This window comes from Oryzias latipes, chromosome 14, assembly GCF_053564925.1.
Source record: "Oryzias latipes strain Hd-rR chromosome 14, Olatipes_Hd-rR_3.1".
NCBI lineage: Eukaryota > Metazoa > Chordata > Actinopteri > Beloniformes > Adrianichthyidae > Oryzias > Oryzias latipes.
This window is the reverse complement of record NC_136250.1, coordinates 28,013,478-28,025,804: the sequence shown is the minus strand read 5'-3', so window position 1 is coordinate 28,025,804 and position 12,327 is coordinate 28,013,478. Positions and strand designations below refer to the sequence as shown.

Genomic DNA, 12,327 nt, shown 5'->3' with positions numbered 1-12,327 from the left:
GAGATAAGTCAGTTTCTTCTGATGAAACTACTGCGACTTTACAACCAACAGAAACTCTAGTACAGTCGGATGTTTGAAACATTTCTATTGTTCATAAATATGGATGGATGGAAAGGAAATTGTCTAAAAAAAGGCGTGTAGTCACATGACGACCTTTCATCCATCTCCTAATAGCATTGTTCATTGTTTGCGTCACGTCAGCTTCTTCCCTCAATGATGAAATATAATCAATACTTTTTCCCCTTTATCTGTCACACACCTAGGTGTACATTGAAATTTGTTCTCCGCATTTGACCCATCCCCATTATACTTTGTTGCCGTGTGCAGTGTACTCAACATTGATATGATAATTGCCATTTGTCAAATCGAAACCTGGTTTCCTGCGTAGTAATCTTTCACCTTACCAACCGAGCTACATTTTTGAGAGGTTTTTGTGCACCGTGTAGCAGTTGACCCATTCCCTGGAGGGAGCGGTGAGCCGCAGACTCAGGGTGCTACAGCTGGCTGGGGAGAGCGGGAATCGATCCGTCAACCCTTCGGTTGTTGGACGACCTGCTCTGCTGCCTGAGCTAAGCCTGAGCTAAACTGCCACCCTTCCTTTCTTCAGTAGTATTAAATGTAATGCAGTTTAACTAACCTTTACTTAATCAGAAGTCCAATCTCTTGACCCAGACAGTGGGACCGATCCAAACAGTGCATTAAAAGAACATCAGTACAATTCAAAGATCCAAATGGAGTTTTTAACATCTTCTTCTGGCCTTTTTCTAATGATGGAGGACATATATGAAAAAAAATTAACTCAACATTGTATTTCTGAGTATTTCTTTCTTCAAATAGTCGTGTATCAGGAGCAGACGAAAGAATCCTGGGCTGTAAGCTACTAGGAGACTGGTAAACAAACAGGTTGGGGGAAGTGAGGGCGGGCTTACTCTGTGATATCAGAGGTGAAATTCTAATGAACTCCTGCTGCTCTGCAGAAACGTGTCCTAGAAAACTACATAAGTATTTTTGATTTTGGCTAAAAACAACATCATCATAATTAAAATAACACTGGGAACACTTTTACAATAGATCAAAAGATGATCGGATTGGGACTTTAAAGACTATTTAACCCTTGTGCTATCCTAGGCACTTTAACATTGGGAGTTGGGTCATCTAGACCCACTAGACAGTGCTCTGAACCTTTTTTCTACACTGATCTGTGATCTTCACTGGTGTCCATGGATTACATGAAATCTTTCCACCTTTATCCACCTTTGTCATGGTAGGGAGAACACGTCAATGGAAGGGTGGGGTCATCTAAGATATCTAAGTTACAGATTTAATTGCCAATCCTTTCAGCAAAAGTTAAATTGACTTATTTGGACCAGATTTTCTAAATTTCCCAATCATTTTGAAATGATGCCAGCTTGCGGGTATAGCACTGAAATGCCCCTCTTCCAGCCTCTGTATTATCATTTGGTACAGCCAATAACAGCGACTGTTGGGAACGTAAAAAGTACTGTACAGCTTGGTTTAATGTATTCACACAGGCTTGGGGGGGGGGGCAAATTACTCCAATAAATAAACACACACCATTGAGTAAATCTGCAAGTCTCCAAAACTCACAGTCGTGTTTGCAATGCTTACAGTTTGCAATGAACTTCTGAGACGCATGATATGCTAGGTCTAGCACAGGGATCTACAACCTGAGGCCCTCTGGTTTAAGAAAAATAACACGTTTTTAGTTGTACTGTCCATTTAATGGCCAGTGCTCATCATTCCATGAGGTTCCTGACTATCCATATTTCTCCATCAATCCTTCGTAGATCACCAAAGCCATACTTAAACATTTTTGACAGGTTTTTGTGCATCGTGTACCATAGAAAATCAATTGAAGGTCAGTAAGCACAAGCAGAATTAACGCGCACCAGATTTTACAAAACGATAAGGATCACTTAATTACCTCTGATTTAATTTTAGTTAGTTAGATTTACAATTTAAGGGGAGCCAGTTTAGCTCGTGCTGGTTTGCGGCACCTTCCATCCGTGAAACCAGGATTACAATCCGGGCTGCTCCGGGTATCCGGCGTAAAACATTGCCAGGTTAACCATGCAGTCGCATGGAGGACTCATCCTCGCTGTGACGACCCCTAATGGGGAAAAGCCAAAAGTGAAAGAAGTTAGATTTACAATTTAAAAAACAACATTTTTTTTTTTATTTAATAACATCAAAACAACACATTAAATCAAAATACAAAATCATATTATAAGAGATAATAGACAAAAAGAAGCAGAAAGAAGAAAACTTTGTGAATCCTTTGGCTGTAAATGGTAAAATAAACTGTATTTACTCCTGCTGACATTCCACTACCTGCTTCTAATTTGCTGCTCTGAGATGATCTTTGTGACACAAGGTGTCTTTTATTTTCAAAGAAAGTCATGTTAGTAATAAACTATTTCATAATTAGAAAAAAGACTATTTATTCCTGTTGTTTATGCTTTACTTGTTCAAAAAAACTGTAGGTCATTTATATTTATTATATTAGTAACAATAACAAACCAGACCCCTGGGCAAGAAAATTTAACTTTTGTTGGGGAAAGTCATATAAATAAGATAATCTAAAACATGAAAACGTTTCGATGCTACAATTTTCTTTTTTGCATTAAAAAAGAAACCCGTTTGTAAAATAAAAACAATGCGCCTGATGACTCCAGAAAACTGGGAAAATCCTGTAGATGAAGAATATGAGAAGCTTCCAGGAGCTAAAAGAACCAACGTGGAGCAACGCAGCAGAATATTTACAGCTATAACGTCACTGTTTGGTGAACTTTCTACAAACACTGGATGGTTTTCTGTAGTTTCACAAAGGTCACAGGTTGGTTCCCACCCAAGTAAACAAAAATAAAAGACCAATTTTGAAATAAGTTAAAATAATTGTTATGAGATTTTGTCCGATTCTGTTTACATTTTGCCACCATGTACTCATAAAAAAACAAGATAAAATAAGGTTGTTAACATGACAATCCTTATCAGTTTTTTTCCACTCACTCCCATCCCGCTGCTCAGTTTCATGTTCAGAGAAGCAGGAGTGAATCATTTTAGATCCATATAATTTGGGCTGTAATTTCCGTTTGAGACACTTTTTTGATATTTTACACAATTTCACCTAAACTCATTACGGTTCCTTTTTCTGCCTCAAACATTTACATTTTAAGGTAAGAAATGGAATTAAAATAAAGTTATTTAACACGAGATATTTGCAGAAATGCTGCGATAAAAATCTGAAGTTGGGAAACGACTCCAAGCTGCACCACAAGCCTAGATGATGTCATTGGGATGTGGAAAAAGTGGCACGCAACCGTCCCTCCACCCTAAAGCCAAAGTCCTTAATGCTCAGCGTCTACCACTGTATGACTGACGGCCATGCGGTCCAAGCCCTGAAGAGCCAAAGGGCAGCCATAAAAATGAATTTTAGTTTTTGGAATACTGGAAATACCTGGGGGATCAACCGGGTACATTTTAAAGTAAAAAATGTAAAAATCAACCTGGATTTTACCTAGCTAGAAGGTGTAAGTCTTTCATTTGGAAAAAACAGTTTAAACTTAGCACTATTTATTATCTGTCGTTTTGATTATTATCAGGTGTTTTTATATAGCTATAGCAACAAACCAATTTTCTCATTATGGGATGTGGAGACAGTACGTACCAAAAAAAAGACAAACAACTGTCATAGTGATGCTCCTAAACTTCCTTAGTAAACCAACTTTACCAGCTAAATAACATGTTATGACCGTAATATGAGTTATGGTTTTACTGTGTTTTTTCTAAATACGTGTTCTACCAGTATGCACGTTTGTCACATTCTTTCATTCACCTACCAAATGAAAAACAATATTCCAGATATAAAACCAGCATGTAAGAGAGTTGAAGCAACTAATTTAAGACCTAAAACCATAACTTCCAGAAATTGAGTTATGAAAGTATAACAGTACTCAACAGTACTCATCAATGTGAAGTTTTAAAAGAACTTCTACAAACTTGTGGTTTTCTCTTATACCAACATTGAGTTTGTGTAGATTTATAACCGGTCGGTGGGTGGCGTGCTCTTACCCAAGGTGGAGGAATTTAAATATCTTGGGGTCTTGTTCACGAGTGAGGGAAAACCGGAGCGTGAGATTGACAGGCGGACTGGAGTAGCGTCCGCCGTTATGCTGTCGCTGTACCGGACTGTTGTGAAGAGAGAGCTGAGCCAGAAAGCAAAGCTCTCAATTTACCGGTCGATCTTCGTTCCAATACTCACCTATGATCATGAGCTCTGGGTCATGACCGAAAGAACGAGGTCCCGAATACAAGCGGCTGAAATGAGCTTCCTCCGTGGGGTGGCTGGACGCTCCCTTAAAGATAGGGTGAGAAGTCCGGTCACCCGCGGAGAGCTAGGAGTAACACCTGAGCTTCTCCTCCACATCCAAAAGAGCCAGTTGAGGTGGCTCAGGCATCTTGTCCCGATGCCTCCTGGATGCCTCCCTGGGGAGGTGTTCCGGGGATGCCCTACTGGGCGGAGGCCCTGGGGAAGACCCCGGGGTAGAGACTTCGTTTCTCGGCTGGCCTGGGAACTTCTCGGGGTCCTCCCAGAGGAGCTGGAGGAAGTGGACGGGGAGAGGGAAGTCTGGGCATCTATGCTTAGACTGCTGCCCCCAAAACCCGGTCCCGGATAAGCAGAGGAAGATGCAGCAAGCTCCTTTCTCCGCTCCATTTTCCGATAAATCTACTTGTAGAAAACTAGGATCAATGTCCGCCTTTGTTTTCCTCGTCTGAGCTGGCATCTGGCTAAAACCGTAATGTTTGGTTGGGGGTGTGAGAGGCAGTAAGCTAGCAGGAGAGCGCATAAACACAGAGCTCTCAGCAAAGGGAAGGCCCACAAATCAGAGGCAAATTTCTAATGAACTCCTGCCACTCTGCAGAAAACGACACAGGTTTTCTATGACATAATAACATAATAATAATGGAAAGACCACTGGGAACATCCTTAAACCCTGTAACTGTGATTGTTAGACAGATGAGAACATGAGTGAGTAGAGTAGACTTAGGAAAAGAGCAAGCCAATCAGTCGTGTCAATCATCTGAAGCACAACAAGAAGAGTGTTTGTGGTCCATCATAACCTGATATTGGGATCTGTGTCAGTCAACAGTGTTGTCTATCAGTACATCTGACCGCAAAGCTTGTTGGTAAAAAAAAGGACCATCAGGGAAGATAAGCAGAGATTTTTGAAGGAATGCATCGGAGTGAAAAAAACAGAAACCCTCAAAACTCGCCTGAAGTATGCTTGACTCTATCTGTAAGTCAAATTCAAGAGTTCAAGAAATAAAGAAAATTTCAATCTATGTGGAATTATTCTATATAAAACACAAGTTTTACTTTTCTATCTGACCAAAAATTAAGAACTTTTTAAAAACTGTACCCATCACAAGAGAACCAGGAAAGATCTGTTCTGACAGTTACAGTTTTTCTTCTTTAATGACTGCAGTACTTGTGTTTGTTCTAGGTAGAATAGTTGTTAGTGTTCCAGATCATTTATGTCCCCCTGTGCTTTGGCGACTGCATAACTCCCAGCTACACTCGGCTGGACAGCTCATCAAGCTGAACAAACACAAGGAAGTTACCAGGATTTATCAGCCCGCCTTGCTTTCGGGACCACCAGTCCCGCTTCAGGGAGCAATGGGCGGGAAAGGTTGCAGACTCGATGAGGATCTTCAGGTAGGAACGTGCTGTTGACCGCTCTGCAGACGAGGGTCTGGGCTTTTCAATTTGATGCACTAGCTGCAGGAAGTCAATGCAGAGAAGCAACAAGTGGTGCGATGTCCTTTTATATTTTTTAATTAAAAATTCAGACAGATGGATCATCGGTAGAGGTTTGATTCTGCAGCCTGGAAGATCTCAGAAGTCGAGTTGGGTTGTGTAAATGAATCTGTTGTAGAGGGCAAATCTGGTTATTGAGAGATGTTTCCTGTGAGGTTAAGCTGGTTGTCAATGACCTCAATCTTAATTCTGGGGGAATTTGTGAAGATCAAATAAGATCCAAAGCTGATGACGAACCTGAATTATTTGCTGTGTTTAAAGTAAAAAAAAAATGGAAAATATTGCTTTAATTGAAACAAAAGCCAATTCATCACGTTCACTTTGACTGGATCGAGTCACAAGGCAATAGTGTGCCAGCTCTTTAGGTTTGTAGTTGAAACAAAGCCTTCAATCAATATCTGATGAACTGATGTTCAGACAATTTCTCTAAATCGATAAACGGTCTTTTTCTTTCATCCTCCTTTAACGTTCGCTAAACAAGGACGAAAGGTTGAACCAAACACTGAACGACAGTAAAGAAATGATCAACTCTTCAGATCGATCCCTGCATTTTTCGCAGCCGTGGTAACGTATTACACATGCAGACACAGATGGGAGGGAGGGCTGGAGATTGTGGGGAAGCTTGATAAGGAGGTCGTAAAATATAAATATCCCCTGGTCTTACCGAAAAGGAAGAGAGTTTGTCATCTGCATCTGCTCGGGTGAGTACCTGCTGCTCCTTCCAATGGTTTTTCTTTAAAACAATGTATGTTTAGTATTTAATGACAACTTTTTTTGTTGTTTTAACACAGCAAATAGCAATATCAGCTACTATTGTTTTTTTGTTTAATCATTTTCTGAATCTTAAAACAACTTTATAAACATTGGTGAAAATTATTTTCCATGAATTGACACGTTTTTCGTTTTATCTGTCAAGTTCGATAAACTTCTTTTTGTGTGTTTTTTTTGAGAACTTTCACAAATATTTGTGCTTTTGCATCAACAGCGGCAGTTTAAAACCGGAAACGATTCTGCACAGACGCATTTTTTTACCCTGCGACAATGCAAACTAATCTTCTCCTGGTGACACTTTGTCTCCTCGGTTCAGGTAAGAACTGTTGGTTTTTCTTGACGTGTTAAACAGACAAACTTTTCCCAGAGAAACTTCAGATCAGATTTTTACCCTTAAAATGATAGAGTTTAATCAAAACTGTATGAGAAAAAAAATCAAATACATTTTCAATGTAGCATTTAGTTTAGTGGGATTTTCTGGTGTTTGTAGTATTTTTCTAAAGCGAGTTGGTGTGATTTGGGTGTGTTATCACTTTGGGATGTGAGGTCACAATTGATCGGGTCATAAATTGAAATGTCTAAACTTTTCTGAAGTACGAATTTGTTGAACCAAAAATGATGTTATTTAGAAAAAAGGAGAATAAATTCACAATGAATACAAATACTAAATACAAAGTGCTAATTTCCCATCAAATAAGGAGGGTCTTTTGTGATTTTTCTTTCAACCTGGGTAACTTCTACTTTACAGTAATCCTCTGTGGAGGACAGAGTACCACAGATGCTACTATTACAATAACCCCAATGACAACCGCAACAGACAGCAATAGTCCAAGTCAGTCAACTCCAACTGCTGACTCCAACCCAACCTTAAGCACCAAGCCCCTCCCAACCTCCACCTCCGAGTCCATCACAGTTACAACAGATGAAGGAGCTACACCTGAACCCTCATCGGGGCTCTCAGCAGGAGCGATAGCCGGCATCGTCATTGGTTCTATTGCCGGGGTGGCTCTACTCGGTGAGTACAACAGACAAACAGACTTTATGTAAGGCCGGAGTATCACCAGTTATTCATTAACAGGGATGTAGTAGAGATTTGAGGAAGGTTGGAGCACAAACGAAAGGCAGGGGGAAAGTTTCCAGACTCTTGGAGAAAGTCAGTGTAGGTCTCTATGTAAAGAATTTAACAGGTAGAGGAACTTAGAAGACAAAGCCCTTAGGGCAGATACAGTTCAAACTTCATATAATCTAGGGTGGGAAAGGCGTTGCCGTCAAAAACAGAAACTGAACTGAGCACGAGTGACTAACCAGAAATGTTTTATATGTTAAGGAACAACAGAGTAGACTAACGAGGTACACAAACTTTTTCTGAAAAAAACACACAAGATTTACAATAAGTCCGCCCACTTTATACTGCTCTAAACACGAGTCCACACACTTATCAATAAAAAAATAGGCCCCGATAATACAGATTTTGACTACAGATTAAATCAAAACAAGTCCCATCTCCTACATTGGCTCTGAATAGAAAGTGAAGTGATAAACCTGGCAAAGTTTTTGCAATCGGTTGCATGCGTTCAATTTGGGTCTAAGGGCTGACTTTTTAGGGAGTGACTGGGGAAATTACTCCGCTGTTCTTTGTAAAGCTGAAGATGACCAAACAACAACACATTTCTCACATTTTAAATCTCACCACAAACTGAGTTCAGATGGGAGTTTTATGTTTATACTAACAGCAGCTCTTGTGTGTTCCAGGTGGAGGTATCTTTGGTTTGCTGAAATACACCAAAAAGATTTAAAATCTCTACAGATAAGGACTCAATGTTTGGAGATACAGGAAACCTTCATTTTCCTGATGAAGTTAAGGGGACCAAAACAATCGTCATTTTGTCTGAAAGGCTCACATGTCATGGGCCCAGAGGAAGACAAAAAAATAAGGAAATTTCACAATAATCGTCTGACTGATAGTGAATCACAACATTTTTGATGGACAATTTCATTTATATTTTGATATTTTCATTGTTGACAGATGCTCTGCATGTAATTGCTTTGGTTTGACGTTTATTTAATGTGCCAAAAGAAAACCCTCTCAATGACAAAGGGCGCCTCCACGTGCTGGAATGAGAGGACGGAGTCTGGGTGCTGCTTTATTTGTAGTAAAAGTATTGACGTAATTTGAGAACTGGAGTGAGTTAGTGTGACGTCATCCATAGAAAATGACTTACTTCTGGCCCCGACCAAATATAGTCGCCGCAATGTTGGAGCCAGACTTCATCCGTCCGAGCTAACATTACTATGGCAACCACTCTCACCAATCAAGAGGGAGCTTGTTGACAGTCCACACCCCTACCACTTGAAAGCGGGCTAAACAAAATCTGTCAATCAAATGTTTTGGATGTTTGTTGTGGGTGCCAACAGGCTCCACATACTTTTATTCAGGCATCTGATTGGCCAGTTTAGAACTTGGATAACTTGCACTATAAAAAAAGAGGATTATCGAGAAGATGTTAAGAAAAAGGTATCACAGTTAGAATGACTATTCTGACCAATAGAATTTTTATATCACTATAGAAGTCTATGGGATTTTGGCTTCTTGGAGCCAGTGGGTACTTCCTGGATGGAACGCCAAGGGGGAGGGGTCACTCAGTCCAGTTCTCATATACAGTTAATGAGTAAAACATTACAAGCTAGATGTTGTCTCTACTTTCATCATAAAATGACTGGGACTGCAATTATTCTATTTAACTTCTCTTTTCTTGAAACACATAGGAAAGCTGTTTAAACAAAGTTCTTTACAAATCACTTAATATAGTTAATAAAGATGACATGTTATCCTGCTGTCGTATTTTTATGTCTTTACAACATTTATGGTTAAAGTTCGGTTGTATTTTATAGGATGAACTTCCTTGTACATAAAGATTGTTTGCTTGCAGATCCTTTTAACAACATAAAGAATAATGTCCTAAATTTGTTTCTAAATTGTCATATTTTAAACCATAAATAAGGAAAAACCACAATACTAATTGATTTACTTACTGTTTGCACATGTGAAAACTTCACATGTGCAAGTCATAATTATCTTGTTCTAATTGGAGGTTTTTCTATTGTTGACGAAGACTTCCTTTGTCTTTTTAATCCTCTTAATTTTATGGCCACAGGATGTTTCCTGATCGCAGGTAGATAAGAAAATATGTGACGTTTTGTTCATAAAGTGATGGCAGGACTTTATTTATTGGAGTAAACTGGAAGTTAATTCAAGTTACCTTTAGAGATTATCCCTTTAGGATTAAGACATAAAACAAACACTTCAATTTTTATCCCAAAGTAGAAAACTAAAAGTCGTCCATGCCTTTCTGCGTTTAACCCTAACCTTAACTTTAGCCTATTGTGTATTATTACACAAGCCTGTTTTGATAAATCCTTCATAAGTCGGTCTAAACATCTGAACAGTTTCAAACCAACTCTTGAAGGATACTTCCTAACAACAATGTTTGTTTGGCAGATCAAAATGCCCAAACTTCACGTTGTTGTTGTCATTCAGTCATTTACATGGTTGTTAACTTTCATATACAACAAATAAGACAACAGCTTTTTCGTTTTAACATCCAGAAAGCTCTTATTCTCCTTCCATCTAATCGGGTTTACACCCAGATGGGAACGGCGGACGTCTTTAACGTATCACACATCAAAATTCTTCAGAAGACAGCAGTCCTTGATGCTACACGCATGTTTAACCGGCTGTTTTTCAGAGTTGCACATCTGGAGAAAACTCATTTCATTGTAACGACAAACTGATGTTCAAGAAAAGAACTGCATTACCCACAAAGCCTCACTTTTAAATACCAGTTGGGTGGATGACCACACAAACGGCACACAGGGTTTGTCTCCTTCAACTCTACACTGATATAAATGTTCAAAACTATTTGACTTATTAAGGCTAAATGTTAGTAGCCATGTTCAGATGCCAGAGACATTACAGATCCTCATCAAAAATGGAAAAATCTATATTAAAATACAGAAAAGACAAATTCGGTCCTTATTGGTTCCATTACTGTCCTCAGGTTAATAATTAACGTGAATAGAGTCATTTATGGGATTAGTAAATGATTATTAGTAATAAACATCCTGGAGATGAGGTTAAGACAGTGTAACTAACATTACAAAATAAATACAGACGTTTTGTCTAACGTGAGTGAAATTAGGAAAACTGCTTGAATATCATAAAACCCTAGTCAAGACGTTTGATTTTCACTGATGCGCTCAGGCTAAAGTCCTGGCATTGGTCCCATTGGTTCAGCTTCACTGACCAAAGGCTCGTGGTGTCCAGGATGCACTTTCATGCGGACTTTAGCCCACATGGGGCTGTTGTAGTTTTATGGCATGGTCATTTGTCAGGGAAGTGTCAACACAAGGAAGGCATGGAAACTACCTCTAACACCTTGACCTGTGTGTTCAGGCCACATGACTTCCACAGGAGCAGGATGAACACTGAGCAGGTGTCAGTGTTGGAGGAGGAGAGGAAGGTGATGTGTCTTTCTTTTGTTCTCCTGCAGATTAAAAACTATTTTAATTGGGAGGGTTACGGTAGTTTTATATTTAAATTCTCGTCTTTGGTAAATAAAAGATCATCTTGATGATCTTGTTTAATAATCCCTGCAACAGAGAAACTTGTACTTATGCTTAACAGTAAAATTAAGAGCACCGAAAAGTTATCCAGTTTGATACGTCCACATCTGGAGTGTGCTTCAGTGATGGTGCTGTTTTAAGAAATGTGGGTGAAGCTGCCCCCATCACACCAAGCACCTAAAGCTTTAGTCACAACTGCCCTTCTACGGACTGTCTGCTGGTGAAAAATGAGCAAAACAGTGTGAGGCACGCAGAACATTTTAAGATGGTAGACAACTCGGTGAGCCTGTAGAGGGAAAATGCTCACGCACATTTTTTTTCTACGAGCATACTGTTAGCGACAGGTGGTAGTGAAGATTTCTACAACTCGTAAGGGTGAAGTAGGCGAGAGGCAGACGTGACGTACAGATTTCTCCTTTTTCAACCCTCCTAAAATAAGCAGACTGTGCAAGGAGCCCATTAATGCTGTTCACTTGATACATCCTTGCGTGCAGCCTGACTGTTAAAAATGAGGAAATTGGACAATCAGAGAGTAGTTTGAGTGGATGTCCTATAGGATGCCCGTGAATGCGTGCAGCATTCAGAGGCAGTCAGCAAGGGGCCAGTACTTGTGCTTTACTAACGATTAGAATGTGTGCATCAGCATACACTTGACCTGCTCTGATAGCCTTATCACTTTTCTTAGAAAACGAACAAACAGAAATGCAAGAAGGATTTAATCACAGCAAACGAGCTGTTTTGGGGTAAAACTGATGTGATGACCCATTTTCTGCTTGTAGCATAAAGTCCTGTTTACAGGATCCATCAGCATCATTTCACACTTGAGTTCATTTTTTCTCTCTCTAAAGGTCTAAGAAATGCAAGTCTGTAGATGTCTGAACTGTTCAGTTAAGCATTACAATTTTTAAAAACTGCTGCTTACTCTAAACGTGAAAAAGTTTAAACATTTTAGCCAGAAAACATGAAGCCTCCATAGACTATATAGAAAGCAAACAGACCCAAACACAGTCAAAGTGCACATCGCCCTCTAGTGGGGTGAAGAGTATGGGTTAAGAAATCTGTCAATAAGAAATATATTCAAAAAGACAAAGTAT

At 39.5% G+C, this 12,327-nt stretch overlaps 1 protein-coding gene and 1 long non-coding RNA gene across 2 annotated transcripts in view; one reads left to right on the top strand and one right to left on the bottom strand.

The window, feature by feature from the left end:
- tlcd3a (TLC domain containing 3A) overlaps window positions 1–12,327 on the bottom strand; it is a 48,697-nt gene that overhangs the window by 33,692 nt on the left and 2,678 nt on the right. The gene's annotated exons all lie outside the window — the stretch shown is intronic.
- On the top strand, window positions 5,599–9,439 carry LOC105355687 (uncharacterized). The gene is made up of 5 exons (XR_910034.4): window positions 5,599–5,737; window positions 6,321–6,540; window positions 6,825–6,926; window positions 7,359–7,625; window positions 8,363–9,439. It is a non-coding gene; the product is annotated as an uncharacterized LOC105355687 (long non-coding RNA).